This window comes from Cryptomeria japonica, chromosome 10, assembly GCF_030272615.1.
Source record: "Cryptomeria japonica chromosome 10, Sugi_1.0, whole genome shotgun sequence".
Lineage (NCBI taxonomy): Eukaryota > Viridiplantae > Streptophyta > Pinopsida > Cupressales > Cupressaceae > Cryptomeria > Cryptomeria japonica.
In genome coordinates, this window is record NC_081414.1 from 654,342,262 (window position 1) to 654,359,397 (window position 17,136).

Sequence of the window (17,136 nt, forward strand, 5' to 3'; positions counted from 1 at the left end):
TCAAATGAAATAATTCAGTACATGTAAAGAAGATTAAGTAAAGCGCTCTCCAACAAATAGATTCATTCCAGTTGCCAAGACATCCAAGTAATTAACTAGATAGTGAAAACACTAAAGTTTAAGTAAAACATGTTTGGGGAAAAATTTGAATTTTTTTTATGTATAGATCTGAAGAGCTTTGAATCACCTTTTCAATGCCTCACGAATCACGAAAATTAGAGATACTGGTGAAAAGATATGAGCTTGAAACTGAATATTTGAATTTGAACTAGTATAACAAAATTTGGAGCTGAATCTGACTATGAAACCACAACCATTGGAAAGTGCTCGGAAATACCTTTCCAATGTGTTGACGTGGCTAAAGTCATGCTTTTACTCTCTCCGGTCAACATTGAAGAGAATGCTAAGTATCCTATCCTCTCTTGAATAGGGAAATCCTTAATGTTGTATTAAATGATCAAAGGGGACAACCTCAAGGTTCCAAATGTTAGGTCTTGACTGCGGGATAACTCAACGGTGGATGTGTTTTGTTGGTAACACAAGGGGGGCTTACGTTTACAACAAGCTGGCCTACATCTAACGATGTTGCGATTCTCAGACTGCAGAAAATAAAAGCAAAAGGGAAGGGTTTAGGGGTTCTAACTCCTAAGTGCAATAGTAGTAATGGCTGGTGCTGCGGGTAGACAGGTTTCCATAAACTAATCCCTGCTTCGCTAGAGATATGCTCACAACTTCACAGGGATAATGCAAGCTCCAAGGGAATGAAGGATTTTTAGACTAGAGGTACGCATGTAGGCACCCAATTGTGGCGCAACCTAAGACAAATATCTATAGTTGAACTAGGCACAATAGTAAGGTTCAGACTAACCATACATGGTGACCTACAATCAGTAGGCCCCAATGGTATGAACCGGAAATACATCAAATACCCCCCACATTTCGCCATTAAAATCATTGAACTCTACTTAACCAGCTGAAGGAAAACCATGCAAATAGAAGTAAACAAAGTCACTAACACCATACTTCAATGTTCATATATTGGTTTCAGTTGCCATTACAACAATTTCTTCCAACAGTCCTATTCTACTCCTAATATGCAAACTGCATCTAACTATTCTAACCTCTAAAATTCTAACTACTAAAATCTAACCCTTTACAAAGAGAGGTACTACCTTTTATAGATTTTACATTTCAGATGAAGGGCCAAGATTGATCTCTTCCAATGGCTGCAATTCACCTTCTAGAAGCTTGGCATCTTTAACTCGTGCCTATTTACTTCTTATAACTTCTCGACTGCCACTTTCAACCACTTCCTTAGCTATTGGCCACTGTTCTACAACAATTCGATCAATCAAGTAGCTGAGGAACAACTGACCTGTGTACCCCATTTGTTTTGAATACATTAATGGGGGTCCACAGGTAGCTATTTTACAATAAAACAATTTTGTTTTTACAAACTGATTTTCTGATATTTTCAACTGTGTATCTTTTGCATCTACATATTGAGTGCTTTTATTGATGTTTTCTAGAAACTTGGAACATCATCCTTTTGGTCCTTTGTGCTATGATTGTTTCCTTCATCTGGTCGAATTGATCCTCGCCACTGTCGTGTTTTGCATTCAACCTATAGCGTGTCCTTCATTGACACCACTCCACGATCATCATTTTGGTCTTGTTTCTCCTTGGCTCCTTGTAGCGGCATCGATCTACAAAAGCGAGTTCAAATTGAATCAATCACCTTGAAAAATTAAAGTAATCTTGACAAATATTAAATGTTTTCAAGGCAACATTGGGCTTCGTTTCGGCATATAGGAGGGGAAAATGAAAGATGTTTACTTTTAAAACAATTTGAACCTCCTTTACTTCATTCCACTTTTGACTTAAAATCACGCCACTTTAAAGGGAAAAGTTAGGCATTTCAGAATAAAAGTGCCAAAAAGTTCTGTTATTTGAAAATCTCACATTTTGCCAGTTTAAGGGGAAATATCGGCCTTGCTAGGCTAAATTGCAAATATAAACCCCTTTACATTTTAAAACGCCCTCCACCCCCACCCCCACCCCTTCCCTTTCTTTTGCTTAACTTAACACCTGGCAAGTATTTCGGCTATATGAGGGCAAAAAGAAAATTCCTTTTCTTCTAAACACATGAACGTAACTTTACCCAATATCTTCCTCATTATTCTATTCATATTGAACTGCTCTATGTAGTTCAACACATTTTCGGCGAAAGGAGGCAATTTAAGTTTTTTAACATATGAACCTTACTTATTTTGACCTTGTGTTTAAAGAGAAAAAGGTCGATTTTACTTTTTGACATCAACCCCCAACCCTTTTGCCCTTTGGTATTTTTCGGCATTTTGCAGGTGAAATAACAGGAGGCCCATCGAACCCCATTTCTTTTCTAAAATCCCGACCTTCTATTTGGCACTTTGATATACCTTTTGGCACTTTATCGGACTTTTTTTGGCGAATGGAGGAGGCCAATAAAAAAAATTGTGGCTCAAACATACGAAAAATGCTGAACTTTTTTAGTGTTTTGGTCGTTTTTCGGGGGGCTTCTTTGGCATATTTTCGGCCTTGAAGGCGATTTTGACAAAAGAATTCTGATTTAAAATGCCACGCGCTTTTGGCTTTGCGTGTTGTGATCTTATTCGTGATATTTTCAGTGATTTGAGAGGGGAAATGAAGGCACGAATGAAAGAAAGGGAATAATTTCATTTAAATGAAATACCCGCATTTTGGTATCCTTTGACTTCTCACTGTGTGGCTTGCTTCTCTCGTCGAGTTTTATTTCGGCCCTATAGACCTTGCGTGAAGGTTGGGGATTTTGTTGACTTTATCCAAGGTGATATCAAGATGGTTTGAAGAGTGCCTCAAACCTTGAAAGCCCGAGCTTTCATCTTCCCAACGCCATCGCTTACTTTAGGATATTTTCGGTATTTGGAGGAATTTTGGGCAGAAGACTTAAGTCATTTTGATTTACAAAGGCCAAGTTTCCTGAGTTTGTCTCGAGAAGTGGCTTGGAAATGAAGCTAGGTAGAGCCTCGGCAAGGGATTCATTGACATTCATAGCCTCTTCTCTCTCTCTCTTTTTCCCATGGGAAGAATGCAGACATGGGGGTTCTCGTCAAGGCTGGGGTGTGTTGTGCAGAGCACAACACAACAATATCTTGTTTGCCCAATTTTGACACCGTATGCAAAAGTTATGGCAAAAAAAATGAATAGGCGAAATTAACCAATTGACAACTTGCAGATATGACCCTTGCAATTTGATTTCTGCAAAATCCCTTGCAATTTGATTTCTGCAAAATCTTCTCACTTTCTGCAAAATCTGACAGATAACCAGATAGTTTTTTGGGGGCAAAGAGCCATACCCAAAAACATTTTGTTTGTTAAATAATTTTTGAGAAGTTATGGTGGAATTTTTATTTTTTTATTTTTTGTACTATTTTTAGCTTCCTTTTTGCTTTTTTTCGATTAAATTTGACGGATCTTGGAAAACTGAAAGTGACTCAGATGGTTATATATGGCTCTAATGAAAACCTAGAAATTTGTTTTTCTTCAAGATTTGCCAATTTTTCTCCTCAAGGTTGGATCTCTTAGAATTTGGATTGGAACTTAGTAGATCTGGAGCTCTGATACCATGTTGCAGTTATTTGTTCAACTCTACAAGCTGCATAATCACTTGCAAGCAAAACACCTATCACATTTGAAGAGAAGAAGCCATGATTAATGCTATATGCAACCTTGAGAGATATTGATCTAAAGAGGAATTTGTTATGTAGATTAACTTGTAAAGAAATTGGATAGATTACAATGAATGAATGACTTGCTTTATAGAAAGCAAGAGAAACCTTATCTAAATTTAGGGAAACTAAAAAAAGCATAAAGGAGCTAAATGAAACTCAACTAAAGCTCAACTAAGTGAACTTAATCTATTATTAGCCTAATCTAATAAAAGATAAAAAATATCTACGTTTAGCTTAAGTGAATAAATCAATTAATGGACCTAATTAATTAAATAATTTGATAATGTCCTACTTACTCCAACAGTTGCATCCTGAGTTTGAGTACTATTTTGGACTGTCGAGTCTGCGCCGTGTCCAAGTCCTTAAACTTTGATTTATAGAGTTGAGAAATATAATAAACTATAAATGGTATCTACAAACAAAAATCTAAAACCATGGATTCATATCCCCCAAGGATGCCCCATGTTTGACCATTCTTGCTCCTCTGTGACCCTTTACCCACCTCTAGTGTCTTTTAAAATTTCAAGGCCAAATTGGTTTGCTTAAAGAACAATTCTTGAATTGTGACTCTTTATATACTGTCTTGAAGTGTTTCTCTTTTTTCTTATTTGGTTGTTTATATTCGACCCTCTCATCAAATACATTTTTATGTGTTACAACAATTACATATGAGAAAATTGATCTAACCAAGTGTGGCATCCCCCACTTTACTGCCAATATTAAATGTTAGTTATGCAAGGTGCACAAGACCGACGCCAAGAAATCCACCTTTCACTTTATTGAACACAATTTTATTGTTCTTTTTGATTAAGAAGCAATTCTTTTTCTTTTGCATGATGCATCTATTAAATAGCCAAAATCTAAGGTCTATTTGATTGCCTAGTTTACTAGGAATATGATATTCAAGTGCATTAGAATTCAATTTTCAAATTTATTTTTAGAGTTGATAGCAAAAGTCAAATTAGATTATGCAAAACTCAAAATGAGAAAAAGAAAATGATTAAGAAAGGACAACTAGATAGAATTCTATCTATAGTATTAAATATAGTTTTTTCTTTTCTTTTTTTATATATCTTGCTACTGTAAGATGAGTAATTGTATAAGGTTAAACATGTTGGGTGGTTACTATATTAAACATGTAAATGTATCAATTCAGGAAAGATGGAGATGCAATTAAGAGGGTATCTCCACTACTTTTGCTTGGTTTTGTTCGCTCAATTCTTACAAAAGGGGTTGACTATCAGGTATCTAAAGGCGATGAAGTTGCTTCGAAGATGTTGAACATATACCAAGTATTTATTGCATTTTTTTGAAAAATGAGTAAAAATGAAGAATAACTTGCTGACTTTAGAACATGTATTTTTGATTGTATTCTTGGAAACTAGCTGTCTTTTCAGTTGTGTATTGTGGATTATATTATTCAAAAGTAAGTTTCTTTGCTTTTAACATGGTATTCATCTCCTATCTTTAAAATCTAGTTTCCTCCATGCGGAGTGTATTGTCCAAAACCACAAGTTTGTTGATTTTTGGCCAAAAGTTTACAATTTCTTATGTAGCTATAACAGTGGGAAAATGACAGTTTTTTATTCTCCTCTTAGAATTGCCAACATGATGGCTACATTTTGATGAACTTGAATGTCATGTTAGAAGGGCTGATTTTGTAAAGTCTTTGTCGGGACTTCAAAAATTTTGTCTAATTTTGAAGACCCAGGTTCAAAATTTTGTGAGTTGCATTCATAATCGCCTTTTTGAGCAAACTTGAGTAGTTCATTTGGTGAGCTCATATCTTTGCACCGGTGAATTGTCAAGAGAAATTCCTTTGGGGGATTGTTATACACTTTATATAGACATCATGTGTCTATTTGCAGCTTCCTCAGATCAGTTTCGATGCATTTGTGAAGTCTCTTTTGGAGGTTCTGAGGTTAGGTCTGCATTTTACACTTGTTTTCATTTTTCTGAGTGGCCCTGTTTGAGGCATTGTATCTTTATGCATGTTGATTTTCAAGCTAAACGGAGAGTTTCTTGTGTTTCCCTGCAATTTTTTGAGGCCCCCTACCAAGTTGCTAAGTCCCATCAGTCCGTTTGACAAGTTTCCCAAGTCAATTCCATTTGCAAAAAGTTCAGTTTTGCAACTGAACATTGTCAAGCAGCAATTTGAAGGCCACTTTGAAAGTTTAGATTTTGCACCTAGTTGACCTGCAATTCAAATCAATGATACCCCGTGATTCTTTGTAGAATTATCTACCATATCCCAGATTTGTAGCCCCCCAACTCGCCATATGATCAGTTTTTGAAGCCCATTCCAAACGTACATTTTCAAGGTTTCAGCATCAGCAATGTCCAGATTTTTAGAGTAGCCAACTTCGAGGGTGAATATTTTCCACATGTGACCTAATCAGGTCAAACCCTCTTGCACACTCATTTAGGGTATATTCATCTAGCAGTGTGCCAAGTGGCGGCCCCTGAAGTGATGATTTAATATTTTTTCAAATTAGGGTTTGAGTGCTACTCAGGTTGATTCAACAAGTTCAGATTCAGAAAAGCCTGAGTAGGCGACTTTGACAGTTAATAACTATTGCCTCAGATGTCATAATGACAATCCGTCAGATGCCCCAGATTCTTAGTATTTCAGTCTATCAGCGTGTCAGTGCCCAGGGTTTGGTCAGTTTTTAAGGCCTGTATCGGGAGCTACTCAGGTGTTTTGGGCAAATGTTGAAGTTGCAAAAATGATCAGAATGAAGATCTCAAATTCAATTTCTCGGCTTATGAGCACGTCCAGCCAAAAGGAAAATAAATATTATTTAAATTTCTTTGATTTAAATTATATTATTTTTAATTTGTTTGGCACAGTGAAAGGGGGATGATGTGATTTCATTTAAATCATTTATTTGATTTAAATAAGAAAAAATCAAATTTTATTAAATCATTCCCTAATGATTTAATAAGCAAAGGGATTATTTAATTTTTCAAAGTGGCCTAAAAGGAGGGAAGATAAAATCAATTTTTGAAATCACTTTAATAAGTGATTCAAGATTCTGCAAAGATTATTTTCCCTCACAAAAGATTATTCGCAGGCCCATGAAGGTGGAAAGCGATATTGAAATGAAAATTGCATGAGGTCCTCATCGACAAAAAATAAAATAAAATGTGGGACACATTTTTCTCATTCTGCATTGCTCAGTTGAGGAGGCACAACATTGCGCGAGATAAGCTACATGAAGGAGAGATCGGTGAAATTACCCCGCAGGGCTCGCAGAGCGACCCAAAGTCACCGCGGGATAAGAGCTAATGGGTGGGAGAGATAATATTTTCTTATCCTGCACCCATCCGGGAGACCAAACGAAGACCTGCGGGTTAACCATAAGGCAGTGTGAGGATAAGGTTAATGTTATCTCGTGGGAGAGAAATGGAGCCCACAATGCATCACGAGATACGGGGGCAAGGCACAATATAGAACAAATATTATCCCGCGCGCATAGAAGAGTGCCAATATTCATGCCACAAACAAAACAACCCGAGATAAGAAGAGGTAGGGCAACCAATGATATTGGTGCGAAGGAATGATTGAACCTAGGGTTAGCGGCAATGCTAGCTCCTCTTCCCTTTGGCCTTTGATTCGTGATCATTCTGTTACATATGATGAATTTTCCAGAGGGTTCAAAGGATGGGTAAAATTTTCTCTGCGCTAGTAAGGTTTGATTTTTACTCAGAATGTCGAATTATTGAAGGAGCTCCCTGTGGCTACAAGTGTAGATTGCAAAGTGCGTAGATTGACAAATGTTAATACCCACTTCTTGGGCAATATTGACCTTGCGGAGCTAATTGAAATGGATGGTAAAAAGAATGGGTATCAAATGGATTTCATAGCACTCAGCTTCAATGATGGGTCCATTTCTCCTAGTAATCACCTTGGCGCCTTGAAAAGTGATGCAAACGTTAGGTAGGGCGTAAGGAGGGTTGGTCAAAATGTAGTATATGCAGAGTGCAGAAGAATACAAAGATTCTTTTTTGTGTGTGGGAAATGATTCTCAAGATGTTCTTATAGTGATTTCTCTCATGCTTGGCGTAATGAACAAGGTATGCGCACATTACGTGGAAAGCATGGTTTTATCTGCAAAAGGGGTTCCATTAATAAGAAATGTGGGAGCCTTGGAGCACGGTTTGGACAATCATCAAGGCACCAATTGGAGTATCCCTAATAGCCGCAGTTTTGGGCAAAATCTCTCAGAGGCAAGTGTTGCGCATCAGGATGATGAAAGATCCCAAATGAATCCTTTTGTTGTTGCTGCTGTAAATTCTTAATTAAACATACTATATTTTTGTAATTTTCCGGTGATCTTATAGAATAGACAAAAGTTGCAGAAAGGGATTGTTTCTTTTTGGGTGATAAATAGCAACAACTGTGAAATAAAACAGTAAACAATGTTCATATGTAAGAACACTTAAGCAATCTGAAAATACTGCAAATCATACCAGCCAAATAACCTAGCTTTGTATTTAGCAAGAATCCATACATTTATTTGGAGCTGTTCTCAATCTGGATTGATGCCAGAAGGAGGAATATTATTGGCAACGAACAAGGAAGACCAAATAAGCTGAATACAACCCTTCAAGACAACATACAAACAAGGTGTGGTTGCAAAGGAGGCGTGGAAGCTGCTGCAAATCACGTGCCAGCTGAAATAGACCAGCCGCCCTGTTGAAACCCCCAATATGCATGCTGAATCTTCAGGCCAAGAAGATGTGTCTTCTACCTCTGACAATCTCTGTGCAATCTTGGATAAATCCACTGACAACTCCTGCTGAGGGCTACATCCCAACAAGCTCAGACCTGGGGTTTGCGTCCCAGACCAAAATCACTCTTCCAGAGCAATTCCCAAATTCGCAAGTTTCAAAATGATCAAAGATGCTATCAATTAGGTTTTCATCTCCGTATAACTCCTTTCCCTTTGCAAGTCGAACCCTAAAGAATAATAAAGCTTGCGCTTTATAATTAAAGTGACACTTTCCCAATTATGGTGTCAAACTATAGAAAATAATCACTTTATTGCGAATAAATAGCTTCAAGCATCCAAAAAGACTCCGGGAGGTGAGAATCATGTAGCAAAGTTCAAGAACTTTCCAACGAGTTATAACACATAGACATATCAAACCAGATGAAACCAAAAACCCCTTATTACTCTGAAATGGCTATATACATAGCCTTATTTTAATTTATTTAATCGCTAACTTAGGAAATATTTAAATATATTAAGATATTTCCATAGATCGAATAATAGCCCAAAATAACCAACCAAACATGAATCTAACTTTGTCACCTGTCTGTGATTGATGCCGAACAAGATGGGCCAACTGGCAGTCCCATCCATAAAATCTAGGGATGCTCCTAGAAACTAGGAAACACACCCAATCTTCCTGAAACTGAAACCATGGTATGGTCTTGTGGAACCTCAAATATGGAAACTGCCACAACCTCCTAAAAAGTAGGAACCTCTCTCCAAACACCTGTAACTGCTCAAAAGGATCCTGCTCTACTCGTTGGTCCCCCAGTGGTCATTCAGTCAACTGTCAGTTCTCCCTAAAAAATAGTGATGCAAGTATTGTCATTGATGTCAAATTAATTGAAAGCAGGAAGCATCTGAAATGACATCACAGAAAGAATGAAAGTATCTAAAATATATCCTAGAGTCGGGTGTTGGTTTGGAAGTTTCCTGGCAAATCAGCACGATGAAGCAAAAGATTACAGTGAGCATGGTTCATATCTATATCATTATCTGAAGGCAAAAATAGAAATCAAATGAAAACTATTAATGGAAAGACTTTATAAATAATCTAATATATTTATTACCCGATATATAATATAGAAAGACTTTATAATTATCGGCAAATATATTAATATAGCGGCAAGTTTATTAAAGCGAAAAAATGTTTTGATGGCGGATGTATTAACCAAGTATTTTTTACGGCACCTCATGAGCGTTAATATATTGAACAATATTATCCGTGACACACTTTAAATTAATTAAAGCAGAGATAGATATGGAGTGGCAAAATTAAAAGTGAAAAATAAATCTCGACAGTAAAAATTATTAAACTTTGTGTTTTGCGGAACTTACTTAATACCAGCTGGGAGAAAATAATATCGTAAATAAATTACATACCTTATTTTTACAATACATATTATCGGGCTTCATTAAGTTCGGTGGTTTGTTTATCATGAAAAGTATTGTTTAAGGTATAGTGGCATAAGAGTTTATTAATATAAACAAAAGTGTTTGGCAAACAAATACTCCCGTAAAAAGTTTATTAATAGAATTTAACAAAAAGAAGTTATTGAAATATTGAAGGATATGACTTTTCAAACTAAAAGTCATGTTGGTTTGCAACCGGTGGAACTAGCACATATATATATATATGAATTTTTAAAAATGCTTTGAGAAGGAAGTTGATATGCTGGATATATATACTTTGTATAAAACTTTGGATTTTTGAAAGTATACCTCACGTAGGTGAAGTAAGAGGTGTGCAAAGAGAAACATGAACAATCAATTCTAAAAGAGCATAAGTTTAGAATATAATAGAAGATATATAAACTTAGCACATGCAGATTTGAAATGAAGAGTCGGGCAGATTTATGATCAGCTTACAGTAGATTTAAGAAAGAAATTGTGACATATTTGTATGAAGATGTGTATGCAGATTTAAAGAGTGTTACCATTGTCCATCATCCATTGTTACAACAACATGTTCAAGATGTAAAATTAGATTTGTGAAGAGTGAGTTGGTGCTCACAATTTCAGTAGAGAGAGTTGGTGCTTCCAGTGGGTTGGTGCTCACAAAACAGAGTTCGGGGGTTGGTGCTTCCAGTGGGTTGGTGCTCACAAAACAGAGTTTGGGGGTTGGTGCTTCCAGTGGGTTGGTGCTCACAAAACAGAGTTAGGGAGTTGGTGCTCACAAAATTGTAAAAGAACATAAATATATAGCATTCATTTTCAGTGGTTTTCTCCCTCATTGGGTTTCCACTTAAATCTTTGTGTTAGTGTGTTCATATGCAAAATTATTTTTATTGATTGATTCTATCATATAAAATATTGAATTGAAAAGTCTCATTATATTGATTCACCCCCCCTCTCAGTATAACTATGTGCTCTTCAATTGGTATCAGAGACGGTTCCTTCGAAGATAGCCTTACAGCTTGAAGGTAGATCCTCAAAAGAGCACAATGGTAGATAACTATGGAGTTAGAAATCCAATTTTCGATGGGACAAATTATGCATTTTGGAGTATCAAGATGAAAGCCTATCTGAACGCACTTGGTTATGATGTTTGGCAATCTATGGTAGATGGATACACACCTCCATCAACTCCTCCGACCGATGCAGCAGGAAAGAGGAAAAGTGAGAATAATGCCAAAGCAGAACATGCTCTCCTATGCAGCCTGGCTAATTCTGAATTTACAAAAGTCATGCATTGCAAATCAGCAAAAGAGATATGGAACAAACTGAAAAGTATCTATGAAGGGGATGAAAAGGTAAGAGAGGCCAATTTTCAATCACTTAGAATGAAATTTGAAAGCCTTAAAATGAAGGAAGATGAAGATATCGCCACCTACTTTTTGCATGTGGATGAAATCGTAAATGCAATCACAGCATTAGGAGAAGAAGTTGAAGACACACCTATCATTCGAAAGTTGTTGAGAACATTGACAATGAAATTTGATCCTAAGATATCAGCAATAGAAGAAATGAAGGATTTGAAAACATTAACAAAAGATGAATTGTTTGGAATCCTCACAGCCTATGAAATGAGGAGAGAAGACAAACCATCACAAAAGGAGGTATCTTTCAAAGCATCAAAGAAGGGAAAGAACAAAAATCATACACCAAAAGAGAGTACAAGCAGTGAATCAGATGAGGCTGAAGCTTACTTCATGAGAAAGTTCAAAATGGGCAAAGGCAAATACAAAGGCAAATTCCCTTTCAAATGTTTCAATTGTGGCAAGGTTGGGCATTATGCTTCAAAGTGTCCTCAAAATGAAAGTGATAGCAGTGAAGAGGAGAAGAAAAACTATTCAAAGAAGAAAGGAAAGAAATACTTCAAGAAGAACTACTCAAAACATAAGAAAAGCTTCTACTCTAAGCAAAGTTCTAGTTCATCAGAGGAAAGTTCTGAAGATATGTCCAGCAGTGATGGAGAAGAGATTCTTTTTATGGCAATGAAAGTCGAAGATGATGAAGATGAGAAGGAAGAAGGACAAGATGCTATATGTGATGAAGAAGATGTAGATCTTGAAGAAGAGTTACATTATGCATATAAACAAAATGAAAAGTTAAAAGGAAGGGTCTCAAAATATAAGACAAAATTACAAGAATCAAGCAAGCTCATTGAAGACTTAAAAATACACTTGGAGGAAGCAAAGAAGAATGAGAAGGAAATAAGGGATCAGCTTAAAAGAAAAGAGGAAGGATGCAACAAATTAGAATTAGAAATTGTCTCCTTAAAACAAGACTTGGGGAAACTTCAAAAATTTGAAGACAACACCAAGAAAATGGATCGACTTCTTAAGGCACAAAGACCTACGTTCATTAAATCAGGTCTAGGAATGAAGAGGATCAAACAGCAAATGCTACGAAGTCAAAAACTTTGGATGATTCATGGAAGACAGTAGAAAACAAAAGAAGGAAGAATGATCCTCAAAAATCTCATCCTCCCACAAATATGTTGAAAACATCTCACATAAAGAAATCACATGTAACTAATAATTATTATCCATTCAAAGGACATTGTTTTTCATGCTATAAGTTTGGTCATAAAGCAATTGATTGTAGAAGTCATACTAGAAATATTTCTAACTTCACTCCAAAGAAATATAATTCATTTTCTCCTCTAATGAATTATGATGTAATATGTTATAAGTGTCACAATTTTGGACACACAGCCAGATTCTGCCGAACTGTCTTCCCTAGTTTACCAAGAAAGGGAGATGTACCTATCAAAAGGGAGGAAACATCTAGAATGACTTGGAAGAAAAAACAACAAGAAGAGAAAGAATCCTTATTTGTTCAAATAGCTCTTCATGCAAAGAACAGAAGGATAGATGGTATGTAGACAGCGGATGCTCAAGGCACATGATAGGGGACAAAAACAAATTCATCTCTTTTGAACCAGCAGATGAAGGATTAGTAAGGTTTGGTGATAACACAAAAAGAGAAATAAAAGGTAAAGGAACACTTAGTTTAGATTATGGAAAGACTAAAACTGAGAATGTGCTATATGTCAAAGGCTTAAAAGAGAATTTATTAAGTGTTAGCCAGCTTTGTGATCAAGGACATAGTGTGACATTTTTGTCTAAGGGATGTGAGATTAAAAAGAATGGAAGAATCATTGCAAATGCCCATAGAACTGCAAATAATTTATATATTCTAAATGAAATAAATGAAGAAACGTGTAATTTTGTTCAAGAGGATGAAAACTGGCTATGGCATAAAAGGCTAGGCCACCTTAACTTTGACAATCTTGTCAAGATCAGCAAAAAGGAAGCAATAAGGGATATCCCTAGAATTACAAAACCATCTAATGTCATTTGCAAACAATGCCAATTTGGGAAACAAACTCGAGTAAGTTTTAAATCCAAAGAATACTCGTCTTCAAAGCCTCTAGAGCTGATACATACAGACTTATGCGGACCAACCAAAACAAAAAGTTTGCAAGGGGAAAGGTATTTTATGCTACTCATAGACGATTACTCCACGATGACTAGGGTTGCTTTTCTAAAAGAAAAATCTAAAGCTCTTGAAAAATTTAAAGCCTTCAAAGAGTTAGTTGAAAATGAGATGGATGTCAAAATTAAGTGTCTTAGATCAGACCGAGGAGGGGAATTCACTTCAAATGAGTTTGAAGATTTTTGCACAAAACATGGAATAAGAAGACAACTTTCAGCAGCAAGAACTCCACAACAAAATGGAGTTGTTGAAAGGAAGAATAGGACAATTCAGGAAATGGCAAGAGCTATGTTGAATGAATCAAAGATTGCAGACACTTTTTGGAAAGAAGTAGTTCGCACAACACTGTACATATTGAATAGAGCATAAATACGGGTAAACAACGACAAGACACCATACGAACTATGGAAAGGAAGGGCTGCAACTATTGATTATTTCAGAATTTTTGGCAGCACTTGCTACATTAGAAGAGATGAAGAGGACTTGGGAAAGTTTGATGCCCGGTTAGATGAAGGAATCTTTCTTGGATATTCCACCAGAAGCAAAGCTTATAAATGCTACAATAAAAGACTTCACAAGATAGTTGAAAGTGCTAATGTGAAGATAGATGAAGGAAAGCAATTTGAGAAAGCTATAGAAGACCATCCTAAGGAACAAAGTGATGAAGAAGAATTAAAAGAAGAAAGTGAAAATGAGGAACAAGAAAGTTTTGAAACTCCATCAAAAACACCATCAAAGACACCTTTAAAAACACCATCAAAAACTCCATCAAAGTTTGTTTAGAAAAATCATCCAGAAAGCTTGGTTATTGGAGAGTTGGATACAAACATTCAGACAAGGAAGAGACTAGCTACCACCACAGAACATGCTCATTTCTGTCCACTTTCTAAGATAGAACCAAATTTTTTTGATGAAGCTAGTGAAGACAAGTATTGGGTAAATGCTATGAATGAGGTGTTGGACCAAATTGAAAGAAATCACACATGGGAGCTTGTTCCAAGACCCTCAAACAAAAATGTCATTGGGACCAAGTGGGTTTTTCGCAATAAAATGAACGAGGATGGCGAAATTACAAGAAATAAGGCAAGACTTGTGTGTAAGGGTTATGCACAAGTGGAGGGAGTCGATTTTGAAGAAACATTTGCCCCAGCTGCCAGATTGGAAGCTATCAGAATGTTTCTGGCTCTTGCAAGTCATAAGGGTTTCAAAGGCTATCAAATGGACGTGAAATCAGCCTTTCTAAATGGCGATTTAGAAGAGGAAGTGTATATTGAACAACCCAAAGGATTTATCCAGTCAGAAGAGGAAGATTATGTATGCAGATTAAAGAAGGCACTCTATGGTCTCAAACAAGCCCCTAGAGCATGGTACTCTAGATTAGACAACTACCTTCAAACACAAGGGTTTAAAAGAGGAGCAGTAGACAGTAATTTGTACTTCAGATGTGAAGGTAATCATTTGCTGATTGTAGTTGTTTATGTAGATGATATCATTTTTGGTGGTAGTAAGAATCAAATGTGTGAAGAATTTGCTTCTAACATGCAAAAAGAATTCGAGATGTCTATGCTTGGAGAACTTTCTTTCTTCTTGGGATTGCAGATTTCACAATCAGATGAAGGGATATTTCTCTCACAGACTAAGTATGTTAGGGAGATGTTGAAGAAATTCAGAATGGAGGATTGCCATCCTGTCAGTACTCCTATGGTCACTGGTTGCAAACTTAGTAAAAATGATGAATCCCCTGATGCGAGTCAGACTCAATATAGATCCATGATTGGAAGTCTCTTATATGTAATAGCTACCAGGCCAGATATAATGCAAGCAGTTGGCATAGCAGCACGGTATCAAGCATCACCAAAGGAAACACATGTACAGGCAGTTAAAAGAATCTTCAAGTATTTGAAGGGTACAATGAATTTTGGATTGTGGTACCCAAAATGTGATGATTTCACTCTCAAAGCATACACAGATGCTGATTGGGCAGGTGACAAGGATGATAGCAAAAGCACCAGTGGAGGAGCCTTTTTCCTTGGCAACAACCTTGTATCCTGGTTGAGCAAAAAACAGGCTTCAATATCTCTATCTACGGCAAAGGCAAAGTACATTGCAGCAGCAGCATGTTGTACGCAAGTATTGTGGATGAAACAAACCTTGCAAGATGTTAAGATTGAGTATGATCATCCTATCTCTATCTATTGTGATAATACAAGTGCAATCGGTATGTCAAAGAATCCAGTGATGCACTCCAGGACAAAACACATCCCTATCAAAATTCATTTCTTAAGAGACCAGGTTCTTGAGCAGCAAGTAAAGTTGGAATATGTTCCAACAAAGGAACAGTTAGCAGATATCTTTACAAAGCCTTTTCCAAAAGAGACTTTTGAGTACCTAAGGGATAAATTGGGAGTAATATCACTCTCATCCTCTCAGTAAGCACTTCGTATGAAGCATACATTAAAAAGGGGCAGGTTACAAACAACAAAAAATCCCTTGCCATTGATGTCAAAGGGGGAGAAATTGGAGACAGGGGGAGTGTTGGTTTGAGGGGGAGCAATCTGGATTGTAAGGTTGCCATCAATGACAAAGGGGGAGATTGATGCAAGTATTGTCATTGATGTCAAATTAATTGAAAGCAGGAAGCATCTGAAATGACATCACAGAAAGAATGAAAGTATCTAAAATATATCTTAGAGTTGGGTGTTGGTTTGGAAGTTTCCTGGCAAATCAGCACGATGAAGCAGAAGATTACAGTGAGCATGGTTCATATCTATATCATTATCTGAAGGCAAAAATAGAAATCAAATGAAAACTATTAATGGAAAGACTTTATAAATAATCCGATATATTTATTACCCGATATATAATATGGAAAGACTTTATAATTATCGGCAAATATATTAATATAGTGGCAAGTTTATTAAAGTGAAAAAATGTTTTGATGGCGGATGTATTAACCAAGTATTTTTTACGGCACCTCATGAGTGTTAATATATTGAACAATATTATCCGCGGCACACTTTAAATTAATTAAGCGGAGATAGATATGGAGCGGCAAAATTAAAAGTGAAAAATAAAGCTCGATAGCAAAAATTATTAAACTTTGTGTTTTGCGGAACGAACTTAATACTGGCTGGGAGAAAATAATATCGTAAATAAATTACATACCTTATTTTTACAATACATATTATCGGGCTTCATTAAGTTCGGTGGTTTGTTTATTATGAAAAGTATTGTCTAAGGTATAGTGGCATAAGAGTTTATTAATATAAACAAAAGTGTTTGGCAAACAAATACTCCCGTAAAAAGTTTATTAATAGAATTTAACAAAAAGAAGTTATTGAAATATTGAAGGATATGACTTTTCAAACTAAAAGTCATGTTGGTTTGCAACCGGTGGAACTAGCACATATATATATGAATTTTTAAAAATGCTTTGTGAAGGAAGTTGATATGCTGGATATATTACTTTATATAAAACTGTGTATTTTTGAAAGTATACCTCACGTAGGTGAAGTAAGAGGTGTGCAAAGAGAAACATGAACAATCAGTCCTAAAAGAGCATAAGTTTAGAATATAATAGCAGATATATAAACTTAGCACATGCAGATTTGAAATGAAGAGTAAGGCAGATTTATGATCAACTTACAACAGATTTAAGAAAGAAA

The 17,136-nt window shown here is 36.1% G+C and overlaps 1 long non-coding RNA gene across 2 annotated transcripts in view; it reads left to right on the plus strand.

Annotated features, from left to right (window-relative positions):
• The first annotated feature begins 4,904 nt into the window (after positions 1-4,904).
• Positions 4,905-17,136, plus strand: part of LOC131859626 (uncharacterized) — a 103,586-nt gene continuing 91,354 nt past the window's right edge. For both annotated transcript variants that reach the window (XR_009359255.1, XR_009359254.1), the window contains exon 1: positions 4,905-4,993. This is a non-coding gene — a long non-coding RNA (uncharacterized LOC131859626). The remainder of the gene's footprint in view (positions 4,994-17,136) is intronic.